The 20589-nt window shown below is 29.1% G+C and overlaps 2 pseudogenes; both read left to right on the forward strand.

Moving 5' to 3' along the window:
* The first annotated feature begins 15749 nt into the window (after positions 1-15749).
* On the forward strand, positions 15750-15883 carry LOC145246295 (U2 spliceosomal RNA; annotated as a pseudogene).
* A 3073-nt stretch (positions 15884-18956) lies between these two features.
* On the forward strand, positions 18957-19090 carry LOC145246296 (U2 spliceosomal RNA; annotated as a pseudogene).
* The last annotated feature ends 1499 nt before the right edge of the window (positions 19091-20589 follow it).

The following is a 20589-nucleotide window of genomic DNA, read 5'->3' on the forward strand; positions in this document are numbered from 1 at the left end:
TTTTAATATTAATATTTATTTGTAATAATAAACACATTATATTATTTTAAATATTAATATTTATTTTTAATAATAAACACATATTATTTTAAATATTAATATTTATTTATAATAATAAACACATTTTATTCTACTTTAAATATTAATATTTATTTTTAATAATAAAAACAATTTTATTTGAATATTAATATGTATTTTTAATAATAAACACATTTTTATTTTAATATTAATATTTATTTTTAATAATGAACACATTTTATTATTTTAAATATTATTATTTATTTTTAATAATAAACACATTTTATGTTATTTTTAATATTAATACTTATTGTTAATAATAAACACCTTTTATTATTGTAAATGTTAATATTTATTTTTAATAATAAACACTTATTTTATTTTAAATATTAATATTAATTTTTAATAATAAACACATGTTATTTTATTTTAAATATTAATATTTACTTTTAATAATAAACACATGTTATTATTTTAAATATTAATATTTATTGTTAATAATAAGCACATTTTATAATTTTAAATAGTAATATTTATATTCATTAATAAACACATTTTATTTTATATTAAATATTAATATTTATTGTTATTAATGAACACATATTTTAAATATTAATAATTATTTTTAATACTAACTCATTTTATTATTGTAAATGTTAATATTTATTTTTAATAATTATTGTTATTTAATAATAATATCTTCTTTTTTTTTTACTGTTTATGTCTAACTTTTATCGACTTTTTCTTTTTTAATAGCATATTCTTTAAATGAATAGAAAAATAATTTCCCAACTTTTAGACCCCGGTTATTTGGCTGATAGTCGATAAAAGTGATTAAAAGAGAGATAATATTAATAAATGTGCAGTAATGTATTTTATTTAAATATTCATGAACATTAACGTTGTCATATAAAAAGAAAATGCTAATAAGAAGTGTTTTTAATCAATGTAACATATTTATTCAACTCTGTCATATATTTGTTTGATGACAACTTTTTCGAATCTGTGTACAGTAAAAACGATATACTTACATAGGATTTTGAAAGCATTTAAACTGTCGAAGAGTTTTATTATAAATAAAAGAGTTTAGCTTGTTGAACTTAATGGACTTTTTTGTTGTATTTATTAACTGTTTTATTCTTTTTATCAAACAAAAATAGAATTTTTATATTGACATATTATGGACTGTTTTTCGAACATCGAAATTTTAAAATTAGTTTTATTTAAAAAAAAAAAAAAAAAGACTCGCCATTAGTGGACGGTCCAAAGACAAATATATAACAAATAAATGTTAGCAAAGGCAAGATAAGTTACTTTTCTATCCAACTGGATATATTTTTTGTGTTTTTATTCAATGTAACATATTTATTCAGCTCGAAAAACATACAGTGTTTACCGATGTATTCGAAAAATGTACATGGGGGGGGTTCGTGAATTTAAAAAAAAAAAACGATAGTCTAAAATATTATTTTCGATTTATTGGAAAGAACATAAAATTTCACATTGACCCTGAAAATATCGTAAAAATAGAATCAATAGAAAAATTTTGATAGATTTTAAAATTTTAAAAATTGTAAAATATTGAGTTCGGAAAATTCATTACTGTTTAAAAAAAAATATATTTGGGTTTGTATTACTGTACACGTAGATTAAAAAAAGTTGTCAAAAGACAAATATATAACAAATAAATGTTATCAAAGGCAAGATAAGTTACTTTTCTATCCCACTGGATATATTTTTTGTGTTTTTATTCAATGTAACATATTTATTTAGCTCAAAAAACATACAGTGTTTAGCGATGTATTCGAAAAATGTACATGGGGGGGGGTTCGTGAATTTAAAAAAAAAACGATAGTCTAAAATATTATTTTCGATTTATTGGAAAGAACATAAAATTTCACATTGACCCTGAAAATATCGTAAAAATAGAATCAATAGAAAAATTTTGATAGATTTTAAAATTTAAAAAATTGTAAAATATTGAGTTCGGAAAATTCATTACTGTTTAAAAAAAAAATATTTGGGTTTGTATTACTGTACACGTAGATTCAAAAAAGTTGTCAAAAGACAAATATATAACAAATAAATGTTATCAAAGGCAACTGGATATATTTTTTGTGTTTTTATTCAATGTAACATATTTATTCAGCTCGAAAAACATACAGTGTTTACCGATGTATTCGAAAAATGCCACCCGTTGTTTACAAAGCCATTTGCCGGAAGTGACGGTTTTTTTTATATAAGTTTTATTCAAACAGGCTTTATTTGAACTTAATGGACTTTTTTTTGTATTTATTAACTGTTTGATTCTTTATGGACTCTTTTTTTCGAACATCGAAATTTTAAAATTAGTTTTATTTAAAAAAAAAAAAAAGACGGTGTTGTTTTTTTAATTGAATTCTACACTTTTTCAACAAACTGTTACAGACATAATGGACTGTTTGTCAAACATCGAAATTTTAAAAATAAAGTTTTTAGTTTTATTAAAAAAAAAAAGAAGACGGTGTTGTTTTTTTAATTGAATTCTACACTTTTTCAACAAACTGTTACAGACATAATGGACTACCTCCAACAAAAAACTGCGAATAAAATATATAAAACTCGTAATTTCTGTTTTTAAAGTGGGTTGTTTATTTTCCTTATGAAATATACTTCCAAAATAAACTATTACAGTCGTTTTAAACATAATAGAAGTATTATTTTTTATTTTTTAAAAACAATGTTTACAAAATGTCTAAGCGCGTTTCTCCGACAATTTCTTTTTAAAAACAATGTTTACAAAATGTCTAAGCCCGTTTCTCTCGACAACTTCCGGTTTTGCCGCCGGCCGGCTGCGAATAGCATAAATAAATAACTGTTGCCAGAATTTATCGAATTTTTATTTTTTAATAGCATTTTCTTAAAACGAATAGAAAAATAATTTCCCATGAAAAAAAAAAAGAAAATGCTATTAAATATAATAAAAATTACTGAGATAAAAATATAAAAAATACGTACGTAACATCAAAAACACACCGACTGGTTTTTAAGAGAAAGTGTGTGTGAGAGAGAGAGAGAGAGAGAGAGAGGGAGGGGGGAGAGAGAGAGAGAGAGAGAGGGAGGGAAGAGAAAGCGGTGTATAGTGAATTTTGTTCCTTTTCGAAGCAGCACAAAAATTAAGTGTTTCCATAGTAACCAAACCGGTGCATAGTGAAGTTAGGAATTTTAAAAATTTAAAAATTGAAAAATATTGAGTTGGGAAAATTCATTACTGTTTAAAAAAAATATATTTCTATAACTTTTCAAACAACTGTAATAGTTTATTTTGGAAGTATAATCCATAAAGAAAATAAATAACCCACTTTTAACAGAGAAATTCCGAGATTTTTATATAGTTTCGTGTTAACTGTTTACAGAAGTATTTGTAATAAAGTGTATTGTATAATCTGAAAAATATTAGCATATGAAATAAATAAATAAGTAAATGTTAATAAGTTATATAAATGAAAAGAAAGCAGTCAATATCTAAAGTATATAAATATAATTTCTATTACTTACGTGAAAAATCAAATCGCTGCTGATAAAAAATGGCGCGAATGATATAATGAATTTGAATGTTTACATCGCTAACCAATGTATGGTTTTCGATAGAAAGAGGGAGAGAGAGAGAGAGAGAGAGAGAGAAAAAAAAACTCCGAAAACATGGAAACAAAATAATTTTACAAAAAAATAGCATTGAGTTAAATAAATAACTGGTACCAGAATTTATCGAATTTTTCTTTTTTCTTAAAATGAATAGAAAAATAATTTCCCAACTTTTGTCATTTCTATGTGTTCTAGTTTTGTGTGTTGAATGTGAAAAAAGGTAAAAAAAACATGGAAACAAAATATTTTTACCCAAAAAGTAATAGCATATGATTGAAACTATTATTTTTCATTAAAATAATAAAATGTGTTTATTAATAAAAATCGAATCAGCACAAAAATTAACTGATAGCCGATAAAAGTGATTAAAAGAGAGATATTATTAATAAATCTGTAGTAATGTATTTTATTTCAATATTCATAAACATTAACGTTGTAATATAAAAAGAAAATGCTATTAAAAATTATATAAAAAGGTAAAAAAAAAAAAAATTCCGAAAACATGGAAACAAAATATTTTTACCCAAGTATGTCTAAAATATTATATTCGATTTATTGGAAAGAACATAAAATTCCACATGGGATTGGGGGGGGGGGTCGTGAATTTAAAAAAAAAACGTTTGTCTAAAATATTATATATTCGATTTATTGGAAAGAACATAAAATTTCACATTGACCCTGAAAATATCGTAAAAATAGAATCAATAGAAAAATTTTGATTTTAAAATTTAAAAAATTGAAAAATATTGAGTTCGGAAAATTCATTACTGTTTAAAAAAAAAAATATTTGGGTTTGTATTACTGTACACATAGATTCAAAAAAGTTGTCAAAAGACAAATATATAACAAATAAATGTTATCAAAGGCAACTGGATATATTTTTTGTGTTTTTATTCAATGTAACATATTTAATCAGCTCGAAAAACATACTAATCCTAACCCTAACCCTAACGCTGTCACGGTGTTTGTATAATAATACTGAAAAATGTACATGGGGGGGGGTTCGTGAATTTAAAAAAAAAACGGTAGTCTAAAATATTATATTCGATTTATTGGAAAGAACATAAAATTTCACATTGACCCTGAAAATATCGTAAAAATAGAATCAATAGAAAAATTTTGATTTTAAAATTTAAAAAATTGAAAAATATTGAGTTCGGAAAATTCATTACTGTTTAAAAAAAAATATTTGGGTTTGTATTACTGTACACATAGATTCAAAAAAGTTGTCAAAAGACAAATATATAACAAATAAATGTTATCAAAGGCAACTGGATATATTTTTTGTGTTTTTATTCAATGTAACATATTTAATCAGCTCGAAAAACATACTAATCCTTACCCTAACCCTAACGCTGTCACGGTGTTTGTATAATAATACTGAAAAATGTACATGGGGGGGGGGTTCGTGAATTAAAAAAAAAAAAACGGTAGTCTAAAATATTATATTCGATTTATTGGAAAGAACATAAAATTTCACATTGACCCTGAAAATATCGTAAAAATAGAATCAATAGAAAAATTTTGATTTTAAAATTTAAAAAATTGAAAAATATTGAGTTCGGAAAATTCATTACTGTTTTAAAAAAAAATATTTGGGTTTGTATTACTGTACACATAGATTCAAAAAAGTTGTCAAAAGACAAATATATAACAAATAAATGTTATCAAAGGCAACTGGATATATTTTTTGTGTTTTTATTCAATGTTACATATTTAATCAGCTCGAAAAACATACTAATCCTAACCCTAACCCTAACGCTGTCACGGTGTTTGTATAATAATACTGAAAAATGTACATGGGGGGGGGGTTCGTGAATTTAAAAAAAAAAACGGTAGTCTAAAATATTATATTCGATTTATTGGAAAGAACATAAAATTTCACATTGACCCTGAAAATATCGTAAAAATAGAATCAATAGAAAAATTTTGATTTTAAAATTTAAAAAATTGAAAAATATTGAGTTCGGAAAATTCATTACTGTTTAAAAAAATATATGTGGGTTTGTATTACTGTACACATAGATTCAAAAAAGTTGTCAAAAGACAAATATATAACAAATAAATGTTATCAAAGGCAACTGGATATATTTTTTGTGTTTTTATTCAATGTAACATATTTAATCAGCTCGAAAAACATACTAATCCTAACCCTAACCCTAACGCTGTCACGGTGTTTGTATAATAATACTGAAAAATGTACATGGGGGGGGGGTTCGTGAATTTAAAAAAAAAAACGGTAGTCTAAAATATTATATTCGATTTATTGGAAAGAACATAAAATTTCACATTGACCCTGAAAATATCGTAAAAATAGAATCAATAGAAAAATTTTGATTTTAAAATTTAAAAAATTGAAAAATATTGAGTTCGGAAAATTCATTACTGTTTAAAAAAAAAATATTTGGGTTTGTATTACTGTACACATAGATTCAAAAAAGTTGTCAAAAGACAAATATATAACAAATAAATGTTATCAAAGGCAACTGGATATATTTTTTGTGTTTTTATTCAATGTAACATATTTAATCAGCTCGAAAAACATACTAATCCTTACCCTAACCCTAACGCTGTCACGGTGTTTGTATAATAATACTGAAAAATGTACATGGGGGGGGGGGGGTTCGTGAATTAAAAAAAAAAAAACGGTAGTCTAAAATATTATATTCGATTTATTGGAAAGAACATAAAATTTCACATTGACCCTGAAAATATCGTAAAAATAGAATCAATAGAAAAATTTTGATTTTAAAATTTAAAAAATTGAAAAATATTGAGTTCGGAAAATTCATTACTGTTTTAAAAAAAAATATTTGGGTTTGTATTACTGTACACATAGATTCAAAAAAGTTGTCAAAAGACAAATATATAACAAATAAATGTTATCAAAGGCAACTGGATATATTTTTTGTGTTTTTATTCAATGTTACATATTTAATCAGCTCGAAAAACATACTAATCCTAACCCTAACCCTAACGCTGTCACGGTGTTTGTATAATAATACTGAAAAATGTACATGGGGGGGGGGGTTCGTGAATTTAAAAAAAAAAACGGTAGTCTAAAATATTATATTCGATTTATTGGAAAGAACATAAAATTTCACATTGACCCTGAAAATATCGTAAAAATAGAATCAATAGAAAAATTTTGATTTTAAAATTTAAAAAATTGAAAAATATTGAGTTCGGAAAATTCATTACTGTTTAAAAAAATATATGTGGGTTTGTATTACTGTACACATAGATTCAAAAAAGTTGTCAAAAGACAAATATATAACAAATAAATGTTATCAAAGGCAACTGGATATATTTTTTGTGTTTTTATTCAATGTAACATATTTAATCAGCTCGAAAAACATACTAATCCTAACCCTAACCCTAACGCTGTCACGGTGTTTGTATAATAATACTGAAAAATGTACATGGGGGGGGGGGGTTCGTGAATTTAAAAAAAAAAACGGTAGTCTAAAATATTATATTCGATTTATTGGAAAGAACATAAAATTTCACATTGACCCTGAAAATATCGTAAAAATAGAATCAATAGAAAAATTTTGATTTTAAAATTTAAAAAATTGAAAAATATTGAGTTCGGAAAATTCATTACTGTTTAAAAAAAAAATATTTGGGTTTGTATTACTGTACACATAGATTCAAAAAAGTTGTCAAAAGACAAATATATAACAAATAAATGTTATCAAAGGCAACTGGATATATTTTTTGTGTTTTTATTCAATGTAACATATTTAATCAGCTCGAAAAACATACTAATCCTAACCCTAACCCTAACGCTGTCACGGTGTTTGTATAATAATACTGAAAAATGTACATGGGGGGGGGTCGTGAATTAAAAAAAAAAAAACGGTAGTCTAAAATATTATATTCGATTTATTGGAAAGAACATAAAATTTCACATTGACCCTGAAAATATCGTAAAAAGTAGAATCAATAGAAAAATTTTGATTTTAAAATTTAAAAAATTGAAAAATATTGAGTTCGGAAAATTCATTACTGTTTAAAAAAAAAATATTTGGGTTTGTATTACTGTACACATAGATTCAAAAAAGTTGTCAAAAGACAAATATATAACAAATAAATGTTATCAAAGGCAACTGGATATATTTTTTGTGTTTTTATTCAATGTAACATATTTATTCAGCTCGAAAAACATACAGTGTTTACCGATGTATTCGAAAAATCAAGATAGCGTCTCACACCCTCTTTAACACCGTAAGTATGGAAAAAAGTGTTATAAATTAAAAACTATACAAAATACTAATAAAAACCCAACAAATAAATGTTATCAAAGGCAAGATAAGTTACTTTTCTATCCAACTGGATATATTGTTTGTGTTTTTATTCAATGTAACATATTTATTCAGCTCGAAAAACATACAGTGTTTACCGATGTATTAGAAAAAATGGGTAAAACTATACAAACACCGTGACAGCGAATTAACCCTAACCCTAACCCTAAACCCTAACCCTAACCCTAACCCTAATCCTAACGCTGTCACGGTGTTTGTATAATAATACCGAAAAATGTACATGGGGGGGGGGGTTCGTGAATTTAAAAAAAAAACGGTAGTCTAAAATTTTATAATCGATTTATTGGAAAGAACATAAAATTTCACATTGACCCTGCAAATATCGTAAAAATAGAATCAATAGAAAAAATTTGCTTTTAAAATTTAAAAAATTGAAAAATATTGAGTTCGGAAAATTCATTACTGTTTTAAAAAAATATATTTGGGTTTGTATTACTGTCAAATAAAAATTATCAAAGGCAACTGGATATATTTTTTGTGTTTTTATTCAATGTAACATATTTAATCAGCTCGAAAAACATACAGTTTTCGAAAAAGTTTAATCAGCTCGAAAAACATACAGTTTTCGAAAAAGTATTCGAAAAATCAAGATAGCGTCTCACACCCTCTTTAACACCGTAAGTATGGAAGAAAGTGTTATAAATTAAAAACTATACAAAATACTAAAAAAAACCCGCCTAATATATGTCAACCCATGTCACGGTAACATATCCTGAGCGAGTTTTTAACAGAATTTATCTGGGTTTTTTTAATAACATTTTTTCCCACACTTACCGTGTTTAAGATAGAATAAGACGCCATCTTGAATGTTCCAATACATCGCTATTTACTCTATTTTATATTGCTTTTATAATAAAAATGAAGTTGTCCAAGGCAAGATAAGTTACTTTTCTGCCAAACTGGATGTATTTGTTGTGTTTTAATTCAATCTAACATATAAACGCAGCTCGAAAAACATTGTTTTTTTGTTTGTTTATTTTGGTTTTACACTTACGAATTTGCAAGCATTTAAACTGTCGATGATATCGTAATATCGAAGTAAATAAATTGTAAACGAAATAGATGCGAAGAAGTTTTTTTTGTTTGGTTTTATATGTCATATATTGTCATAAATTTGTTTGATGACAACTTTTTCGAATCTGTGTACAGTGGAAACGCTTTCGCTTTACTTACATGGAAACAAAGTCGCTGAGGATTTCATGGAAATGGCGACAATGGGATGCAAAAATGAAGATTATTTTCATTTTCAATTTTTTATTTTTTTTGTTTTTCATTATGAAGTCTACACTTAATTTTTATAAAACTAATGTATATATAATAAAAAAAATTCACATTTCCCCCCCTCCAGTTTAATTGGTAGTAGGTCACATGGTAAAAAAAAAAAAAAAAAAAAAGACTCGCCATTAGTTGACGTCACGTCACGTGACATGACTAAGCGTTATTAAACGAAAAGAAAAATAGAAAGAGGGTGATAGAGAAAGTGAGAGAGAGAGAGTAAGTGTGAGAGAGAGAGAGAGAGACGGTGTTGGTTTTACTCCTCCCCCCTTCCAGTTTAAGAGGTATGAGGTCACGTGGTAATATAGAAAATGGCTAATTATTTTATAAATTAAATATTACGATATTTTTATTATCGTCTAATATTTTGAAAGCAGAATTTTTTTATTCCTGTACATTTTTTCCTGACATTTTTCGTTAAAACTCTTGTATAAATAATATTTTTAACCAGGTAATCACGATGGAAACATTGGCATAAAGTTAAATAATAGATATAACTAAGGCGAAGAGAAAAATGCAAAAGTATCGAAGACAGAACTTATTTACAATTGTTCGCCATTAGTGGACGTTGACGTCACCTCACGTGACATGACTAAACGTTTTTTTTTTTTACGTATGAATTACATTGGATCATTCAAGAATTACGTAATAAAAATCATTACAATGACAGTTTTTTTGGGGCCCCCCTTGGAGATAACTGATACGTTTACCCCTTTCTCCTCGTCCGTTTGACGTGAAATTTCGATATTTGTCATCCGGGATACGGGGCTTCGATATGATACCAAATTTATCAAGTCTGGTTGTGTGTTTCAAAAGTTTTAGCGTTACATACAAACATACAAACTCACAGATTTTTGTCTTTTATATATATAGACTAGCAGGGCTACCCGGCGTTGCTCGGGACCGTATAAACAATGAAAAAACAAAAGCAGATATTGAACATATGTTTGATTCTTAGGGGAGAGGAATCTTTCATCTCTATGTATTATTTGTTTTATCTACCCTAGGACTGATATTGTTCATGTTTTATCCCTAGCATAGGTAATTTACAGCATGTATATGAAATTGTTTTACCTTAGGGAGAAGAGAACAGGTAATATACAACATAATGTGTCTATATTACATCCCTGGCAACGCCTAGAAACCAGCTAGAACATGTATTTCAGTCAATCTTTATTATATCCTGGGCTATGCCGGGAAACCAGCTAATCTCTTTTTAGTGACTTGACCACCAAAATACCTCCCTAAGTGTGTCCTTTCTTTTGAACTTATTAGATATAGGTATCTAGAAATGTGTGTGAAATTTTGTTGAATGCATTGTTCACTATGATTTTCTTATTGTTCTACACAATATCAACTGTAGCGAAATAACACAGTAAACTTAGTGTAGTGTTAGAATAAAGAGCAAAGGAAAAAATTAGAATCATATTTTGTAATTGCAAATCTAAATTTGCTAGCATGTACCAGTATTTGCCAGGTTGTGGAAATTTGGAACTTATAACATATGTAGTGGCCTTTTCCTAGATACCTATTGCTAAAAATTATACTTTCATTTTGTTAGAAAAATCTCTCTTCAGATGCCCTGCATCATTCAAAATAAAAACAAATATTTTTATAATTGTTTCAGTATATTGCTACACAATGTGAAAGTTTTTAACGTTTGTAAAAAAAATCATGAATGTGCTTATATTGCAAAAAAGAAAATATCAGTGCACAGTATTGAAAGTGTTTGAGATTCAAAAGTCTGTAACATTTCTACTAACTTCATAAGATGTCATGTGAGAAACTGAATTGAATATCAAGACATTATCTGAAGCGTTTTTATTTTGGTGTAACATATGTGTTTACAGTGAACCTTAACTTTTAATAAACAGATTGGTATGCAATGACATAGGCTAAGAATCTTTAAAATATATATAAATTGGAAAAATGTGTGAACAAATGAAAAAAAATGATCCGCTCCACTTGATGACATCAAGCACAGTAATATTTTAGTGAAGAAAATATGAAATTGATGTTCAGTGATTAGTTTGGATGAATGAGAAAATGTAATTGTTTGATGCATAAAAATAACTCAGTTGCTGTATTTGATATTAAGCAGCAAAATATAGTGATTTGAATATTTGGGAAAACATCAAACCAGATTATGTAAAAAGAAAAAAAAAAGATGAAATTAGAAAATATATATTTTATGTTTATGAGTTCTGCCAATCAAAATTTTGTGGCAGAAATTGGGTGATTACCATGCAATTTTATTTTGGTAAAATTCTTAAATTATTAGAATGTTTATTATAATTTCTAATTAGTGACTTGTTATAATCAAAATCCGCCCTAAAGAGTGTCCTTTCTTTTATTAGGTATCAGAGTAGGTATCAAGATTTCTACTTCTATACAAATGTGATATTTCAGATCTGTACATAAAAAATTTGTTGAATATATAGGTTGAGAATTGTTCTGTGTCGCTCTCTCTCACACACACACGCATTCTCACTTTTATAGATATAATAGATAGATTACTCTAGATATATTTCCATATGTCTGAATACCCTATATACAAATTTTCAAATCTGTAGATAAAAAAATTTGTTGAGTATATAGGTTGAAAATTGTTCTCTCTCTCTCTCTCACACACACATTCTCAATTTTAGAGATATAATAGATAGATTATGCTAGATATATTTCCATATGTCTGAATACCCTATATACAAATTTTCTAATCTGTAGATCAAATATTTGTTGAATATATAGGTTGAAAATTGTTCTTACTCTCTCTCTCTCTCTCTCTGGCTACCTCACACACACATTCTAACTTTTATAGATATAATAGATAGATTATGCTAGATATATTTCCATATGTGTGAATACCCTATATACAAATTTTCTAATTTGTAGATAAAAAATTTGTAGAGTGCATAGGTTGAGAATTGTTCTCTCTATCTCTCACACACACACATTCTTACTTTTAAAGATATAATAGATTATGCTAGATATATTTCGATATTTCTGAATACCCTATATATAAAAATTTGTTGAATGTATAGGTTGAGAACTGTTCTCTCTCTCTCTCTCTCTCTCACACACACACACACATTCTCACTTTTATAGATATAATAGATTATGCTAGATATATTTCCATATGTCTGAATACCCTATATACAAATTTTCAAATCTGTAGATAAAAAATTTGTTGAGTATATAGGTTGAGAATTGTTCTCTCTCTCTCTATCACACACATTCTCACTTTTATAGATATAATAGACAGATTATGCCAGATATATTAAAATATGTCTGAATGCCCAATATACAAATTTTGAAATCTGTAGATAAAAAATTTGTTGTATACATAGGTTGACAATTGTCCTCTCTCTCACACACACACACATTCTCACTTTTATACATATAATAGATAGATTATGCTAGATATATTTCTATATGTCTGAACACCCTATATACAAATGTTCAAATCTGTGGATAAAAAATTTGTTGAATGTATAGGTTGAGAATTTTTATCTCTCTCTTTTTCTCTCTCTCTCTCTCGCTATCTCACACACACGCATTCTCACTTTTATAGATAAAATAGATAGATTATGCTAGATATATTTCCATATGTCTGAATACCCTATATACAAAGTTTCAAATCTGTAGATAAAAAATTTGTTGAATATATAGGTTTAGAATTGTTCTCTCTCTCTCTCACACACACATTCTAACTTTTGTAGTTATAATAGATAGATTATGCTAGATATATTTCCATATGTCTGAATACCCTATATACAAATTTTCTAAACTGTAGGTAAAAAATTTGTTGAGTATGTAGGTTAAGAATTGTTCTCTCTCTCTCTCACACACACACACACACAAGTTCTCACTTTTATAGATATAATAGATAGATTATGCTAGATATATTTCTATATGTCTGCCTACCCTATATACAAATTTCCAAATCTGTGCCCAAAAATGTGTGGAATATATAGGTTGAGAATTGTTCTCTCTCTCTCTCTCTCACACATATTCTCACTTTTATAGGTTATATAGGTTGAGAATTTTTTGCTCTTTCCATCACTCACATTCACACTTTTATAGATATAATACATAGATTATGCCAGATATATTTACATATGTCTGAATACCCAATATACACATTTTCAAATCTGTAGATAAAAAATTAGTTGAATATATAGGTTGAGAATTGTTCTCTCTCTCTCTCTCTTTCTCTCTCTCTCACACACACATTCTCACTTTTATAGATATAATAGATAGATTATGCTAGATATATTTCCATACGTCTGAATACCCTATATCCAAATTTTCTAATATGTAGATAAAGAATTTGTTGAATATATAGGGTGAGAATTTTCCTTCCTCTCTTTCTCTCTCTCTCTTTCTCACACACACACAAGCTGAAAATTGTTCTCTCTCTCTCTCTCTGACTCTCTCTCTCTCTCACACACACACACATGGTCATTTTATAGATATAATAGATAGGTTATGCTAGATATATTTCTATATGTCTGAATACCCTATATACAAATTTTTAAATCTGTAGATAAAAAATTTGTTGAGTATATAGGTTGAGAATTGTTCTTTCTCTCTCTCTCACACACACATTCTCACTTTTATAGATATAATAGATTATGCTAGATATATTTCCAAATGTCTGAATACCCTATATACAAATTTTCAAATCTGTAAAGATAGAATTTGTTGAATATATAGGTTGAGAATTGTTCTCTCTCTCTCTCTTTCACACACATTCTCACTTTTATAGATATAATAGATAGATTATGCTAGATATATTTCCTTATGTCTGAATACCCTATATACAAATTATCAAATCTGTAGATACAAAATTTGTTGAGTATATAGGTTGAGAATTGTTCTCTCTCTCTCTCTCTCACTCACTCACTCACTCACTCACACACACACACACACACACACACACACATTCTACCTTTTATAGATATAATAGATTATGCTAGATATATTTCCATATGTCTGAATACCCTGTATACAAATTTTCAGATCTGTACATAAAAATTAGTTGAATATATAGGTTGAGAATTGTTCTCTCTCTCTCTCTTCTCTCTCTCTCTTTCACACACATTCTCACTTTTCTAGATATAATAGATAGATTATGCTAGATATATTTCCATATGTCTGAATACCCTATATACAAATTTTCTAATCGGTAGATAAAAAATTTGTTGAATATATAGGGTGAGAATTGTACTTACTCTCTCTCTCTCTCTCTCTCTCTCTCACGCACACATTCTCACTTTTATGGATATAATAGATAGATTATGCTGGATATATTTCCATATGTCTGAATACCCTATATACAAATGGTCAAATCTGTAGATAACAAATTTATTGAATAGATAGGTTGAGAATTGTTCTCTCTCTCTCTCTCGCAACCTTACACACACAACCACACGCAAACATTCTGACTTTTATAGATATAATAGATCGATTATGCTAGATATATTTCCATATGTCTGAATACCCAATATACAAATTTTCAAATCTGTAGGTAAAAAATTTGTTGAATATATAGGTTGAGAATTGTTCTCTCTCTCTCACACACTCACATTCTCACTTTTATAGATATAATGTATAGATTATGCTAGATATATTTCTATATGTCTGAATACCCTATATACAAAGTTTAAAATCCGTAGATAAAAATACGTTGAGTATATAGGTTGAGAATTGTTCTCTCTCTCTCTTACGCACACACACACACACACACACACACATTTTCACTTTTATAGATATAATAGATAGATTATGCTAGATATATTTCCATATGTCTGAATACCCTATATACAAATTTTCAAATCTGTAGATAAAAAATGTATTGAATATATAGGTTGAGAATTGTTGTCTCTCTCTCTCTCTCTCTCTGGCTACCTCACACACACACACATTTTCACTTTTATAGATATAATAGATAGATTATGCTAGATATATTTCCATATGTCTGAATACCCTATATACAAACTTTCAAATCTGTAGATAAAAAATTTGTTGAGTATATAGGTTGAGAATTGTTCTCTCTCTCTCACACGAAACTGTGCGCTCGGCTTCTTCCCCCCCTTCCCACCCCAAATGCTTGGGAAACTGTGCACTGTTTTTGTTGGTTTTCAAGCTGCCTCTTCCCCCCCCACACACACACACACAGTTTAACAGTAGTAGGAGGTCAAGAGAAAGAGGGTGAGAGAGAGAGAAGAGTAAGTTGGTGAGAGAGAGAGAAAAGAGAAAGAGGGTGTTGGTTTTATATTTTTATTATCGTCTAATATTTTGAAAGCTGAATTTCTAATAAAATGTGCATCTATAGGAGATAATGCCTGGGAATGTGTCCCCCCCCCACAGTTTAACAGTGGTGTGACGTCAAGAGAAAGAGGGTGAGAGAGAGGGAAGAGTAAGTGGGTGAGAGAGAGAAAGAGAGAGAAAAAAAAAGAAAGACGGTGTTGGTTTTGTGAAAAAAGTTGTTATTTACAATTGTTCGCATTCTTGGCCTTTTGGTCAAGATCAAAGTGTAGTATCTGTTCTTCAGATGCTGCACTTCTATTTCTTGTTCTCTTTCGGTGGAGGAGAAATCCTCCACGACTGAGACAATTTTTATTTTTGTACCTTTTCTCCACGTTAAAAAACGACCCTGGTGTCTAACTCTGTCCCGTGGGGAGGCATAGTAAATAGGTACAATTGTTCGCCATTAGTGGATGTTGACGTCACGTCACGTGACATGACTAAGCGTTTTTTTTTTTTAGTATGAATAACATTTTTTGTTTTAATTATAAAGTCTACACTTAATTTTATAGAAAATGATGTATATATAATAGAAAAAAAAAATTACTGGTTTTGTTGGATTCAAGTGGATCCCCCCCCTCCAGTTTAAGAGATAGCAGGTCACGTGGTAATATACAAAATGGCTAGCGTAAATATAAAGATCGGTTTTTTTATCGACGAATATTTTGAAAGCTGAATTTTTTTTTATTCCTGTACATTTTTTCCTGATATTTTTCGTTAAAACTCTTGTATAAATACTATTTTTAACCAGTTAAATACGTTGGAGACATTGTCATGGAGTTTAATAATCTCTAGAACAAAGCAGAAGAGAAATTACAAAAGTATCGGTAAAACAAAGTGTTTGTTTACATTTGTTCGCCATTACTGGATGTTGACGTCACGTCACGTGACATGACTAAGCGTTTTTGGATTATGTAATATTAACATTAAAATGACAGGTTTTTTGGGGGGCCCCCCTAGGAGAGAAATGATCAGTTCACCCCCTTTTAATGGTCCGTTTGGTGTGGAATTTCGATATTTGTCATGCGGGTGATCAAGGTTCAATATGATACATAATTTGTCAACTTTGGTTGTGTCTGTCAAAAGTTTGAGCTGACGTCACGTCACGTGACACGTATTGAATAACGTTAAAATGACAGGTTTTTCACTTTTATAGATATAATAGATAGATTATGCTAGATATATTTCCATACGTCTGAATACCCTATATCCAAATTTTCTAATATGTAGATAAAAAATTTGTTGAATATATAGGGTGAGAATTTTCCTTCCTCTCTTTCTCTCTCTCTCTTTCTCACACACACACAAGCTGAAAATTGTTCTCTCTCTCTCTCTCTGACTCTCTCTCTCTCACACACACACACATGGTCATTTTATAGATATAATAGATAGGTTATGCTAGATATATTTCTATATGTCTGAATACCCTATATACAAATTTTTAAATCTGTAGATAAAAAATTTGTTGAGTATATAGGTTGAGAATTGTTCTTTCTCTCTCTCTCACACACACATTCTCACTTTTATAGATATAATAGATTATGCTAGATATATTTCCAAATGTCTGAATACCCTATATACAAATTTTCAAATCTGTAAAGATAGAATTTGTTGAATATATAGGTTGAGAATTGTTCTCTCTCTCTCTCTTTCACACACATTCTCACTTTTATAGATATAATAGATAGATTATGCTAGATATATTTCCTTATGTCTGAATACCCTATATACAAATTATCAAATCTGTAGATACAAAATTTGTTGAGTATATAGGTTGAGAATTGTTCTCTCTCTCTCTCTCTCACTCACTCACTCACTCACTCACACACACACACACACACATTCTACCTTTTATAGATATAATAGATTATGCTAGATATATTTCCATATGTCTGAATACCCTGTATACAAATTTTCAGATCTGTACATAAAAATTAGTTGAATATATAGGTTGAGAATTGTTCTCTCTCTCTCTCTTCTCTCTCTCTCTTTCACACACATTCTCACTTTTCTAGATATAATAGATAGATTATGCTAGATATATTTCCATATGTCTGAATACCCTATATACAAATTTTCTAATCGGTAGATAAAAAATTTGTTGAATATATAGGGTGAGAATTGTACTTACTCTCTCTCTCTCTCTCTCTCTCTCTCACGCACACATTCTCACTTTTATGGATATAATAGATAGATTATGCTGGATATATTTCCATATGTCTGAATACCCTATATACAAATGGTCAAATCTGTAGATAACAAATTTATTGAATAGATAGGTTGAGAATTGTTCTCTCTCTCTCTCTCGCAACCTTACACACACAACCACACGCAAACATTCTGACTTTTATAGATATAATAGATCGATTATGCTAGATATATTTCCATATGTCTGAATACCCAATATACAAATTTTCAAATCTGTAGGTAAAAAATTTGTTGAATATATAGGTTGAGAATTGTTCTCTCTCTCTCACACACTCACATTCTCACTTTTATAGATATAATGTATAGATTATGCTAGATATATTTCTATATGTCTGAATACCCTATATACAAAGTTTAAAATCCGTAGATAAAAATACGTTGAGTATATAGGTTGAGAATTGTTCTCTCTCTCTCTTACGCACACACACACACACACACACACACACATTTTCACTTTTATAGATATAATAGATAGATTATGCTAGATATATTTCCATATGTCTGAATACCCTATATACAAATTTTCAAATCTGTAGATAAAAAATGTATTGAATATATAGGTTGAGAATTGTTGTCTCTCTCTCTCTCTCTCTCTGGCTACCTCACACACACACACATTTTCACTTTTATAGATATAATAGATAGATTATGCTAGATATATTTCCATATGTCTGAATACCCTATATACAAACTTTCAAATCTGTAGATAAAAAATTTGTTGAGTATATAGGTTGAGAATTGTTCTCTCTCTCTCACACGAAACTGTGCGCTCGGCTTCTTCCCCCCCTTCCCACCCCAAATGCTTGGGAAACTGTGCACTGTTTTTGTTGGTTTTCAAGCTGCCTCTTCCCCCCCCCCACACACACACAGTTTAACAGTAGTAGGAGGTCAAGAGAAAGAGGGTGAGAGAGAGAGAAGAGTAAGTTGGTGAGAGAGAGAGAAAAGAGAAAGAGGGTGTTGGTTTTATATTTTTATTATCGTCTAATATTTTGAAAGCTGAATTTCTAATAAAATGTGCATCTATAGGAGATAATGCCTGGGAATGTGTCCCCCCCCCCACAGTTTAACAGTGGTGTGACGTCAAGAGAAAGAGGGTGAGAGAGAGGGAAGAGTAAGTGGGTGAGAGAGAGAAAGAGAGAGAAAAAAAAAGAAAGACGGTGTTGGTTTTGTGAAAAAAGTTGTTATTTACAATTGTTCGCATTCTTGGCCTTTTGGTCAAGATCAAAGTGTAGTATCTGTTCTTCAGATGCTGCACTTCTATTTCTTGTTCTCTTTCGGTGGAGGAGAAATCCTCCACGACTGAGACAATTTTTATTTTTGTACCTTTTCTCCACGTTAAAAAACGACCCTGGTGTCTAACTCTGTCCCGTGGGGAGGCATAGTAAATAGGTACAATTGTTCGCCATTAGTGGATGTTGACGTCACGTCACGTGACATGACTAAGCGTTTTTTTTTTTTAGTATGAATAACATTTTTTGTTTTAATTATAAAGTCTACACTTAATTTTATAGAAAATGATGTATATATAATAGAAAAAAAAAATTACTGGTTTTGTTGGATTCAAGTGGATCCCCCCCCTCCAGTTTAAGAGATAGCAGGTCACGTGGTAATATACAAAATGGCTAGCGTAAATATAAAGATCGGTTTTTTTATCGACGAATATTTTGAAAGCTGAATTTTTTTTTATTCCTGTACATTTTTTCCTGATATTTTTCGTTAAAACTCTTGTATAAATACTATTTTTAACCAGTTAAATACGTTGGAGACATTGTCATGGAGTTTAATAATCTCTAGAACAAAGCAGAAGAGAAATTACAAAAGTATCGGTAAAACAAAGTGTTTGTTTACATTTGTTCGCCATTACTGGATGTTGACGTCACGTCACGTGACATGACTAAGCGTTTTTGGATTATGTAATATTAACATTAAAATGACAGGTTTTTTGGGGGGCCCCCCTAGGAGAGAAATGATCAGTTCACCCCCTTTTAATGGTCCGTTTGGTGTGGAATTTCGATATTTGTCATGCGGGTGATCAAGGTTCAATATGATACATAATTTGTCAACTTTGGTTGTGTCTGTCAAAAGTTTGAGCTGACGTCACGTCACGTGACACGTATTGAATAACGTTAAAATGACAGGTTTTTTGGGGGGCCCCCCTAGGAGAAAAACGATCAGTTGACCCCTTTCTACTGGTCCGTTTGACGTGAAATTTCGATATTTGTCATCCGGGTGATCAAGGTGCAATATGATACCAAATTTGTCAACTCTGGTTCCGTCTTTCAAAAGTTTTAGCGTTACAAACAAACATACATACATACATACATACATACATACATACATACACACCGATTTTTGCCTTTTATATATATAGAAGACTAGCAGGGCTACCCGGCGTTGCTCGGGACCGTATAAACAATGAAAAAACAAAAGCAGATATTGAATATATGTTTTATTCTTAGGGGAGAGGAATCTTTCATCTCTATGTATTATTTGTTTTATCTACCCTAGGACTGGTATTGTTCATGTTTTATCCCTAGCGTAGGTAATTTACAGCATGTATATGAAATTGTTTTACCTTAGGGAGAAGAGAACAGGTAATATACAACATAATGTGTCTATATTACATCCCTGGCAACGCCTAGAAACCAGCTAGAACATGTATTTCAGTCAATCTTTATTACATCCTGGGCTATGCCGGGAAACCAGCTAATCTCTATTTAGTGACTTGACCACCAAAATACCTCCCTAAGTGTGTCCTTTCTTTTGAACTTATTAGATATAGGTATCTAGAAATGTGTGTGAAATTTTGTTGAATGCATTGTTCACT

The sequence above is a fragment of the Euprymna scolopes genome, chromosome 23 (genome assembly GCF_053919585.1).
Source record: "Euprymna scolopes isolate OS-2025 chromosome 23, ASM5391958v1, whole genome shotgun sequence".
Lineage (NCBI taxonomy): Eukaryota > Metazoa > Mollusca > Cephalopoda > Sepiida > Sepiolidae > Euprymna > Euprymna scolopes.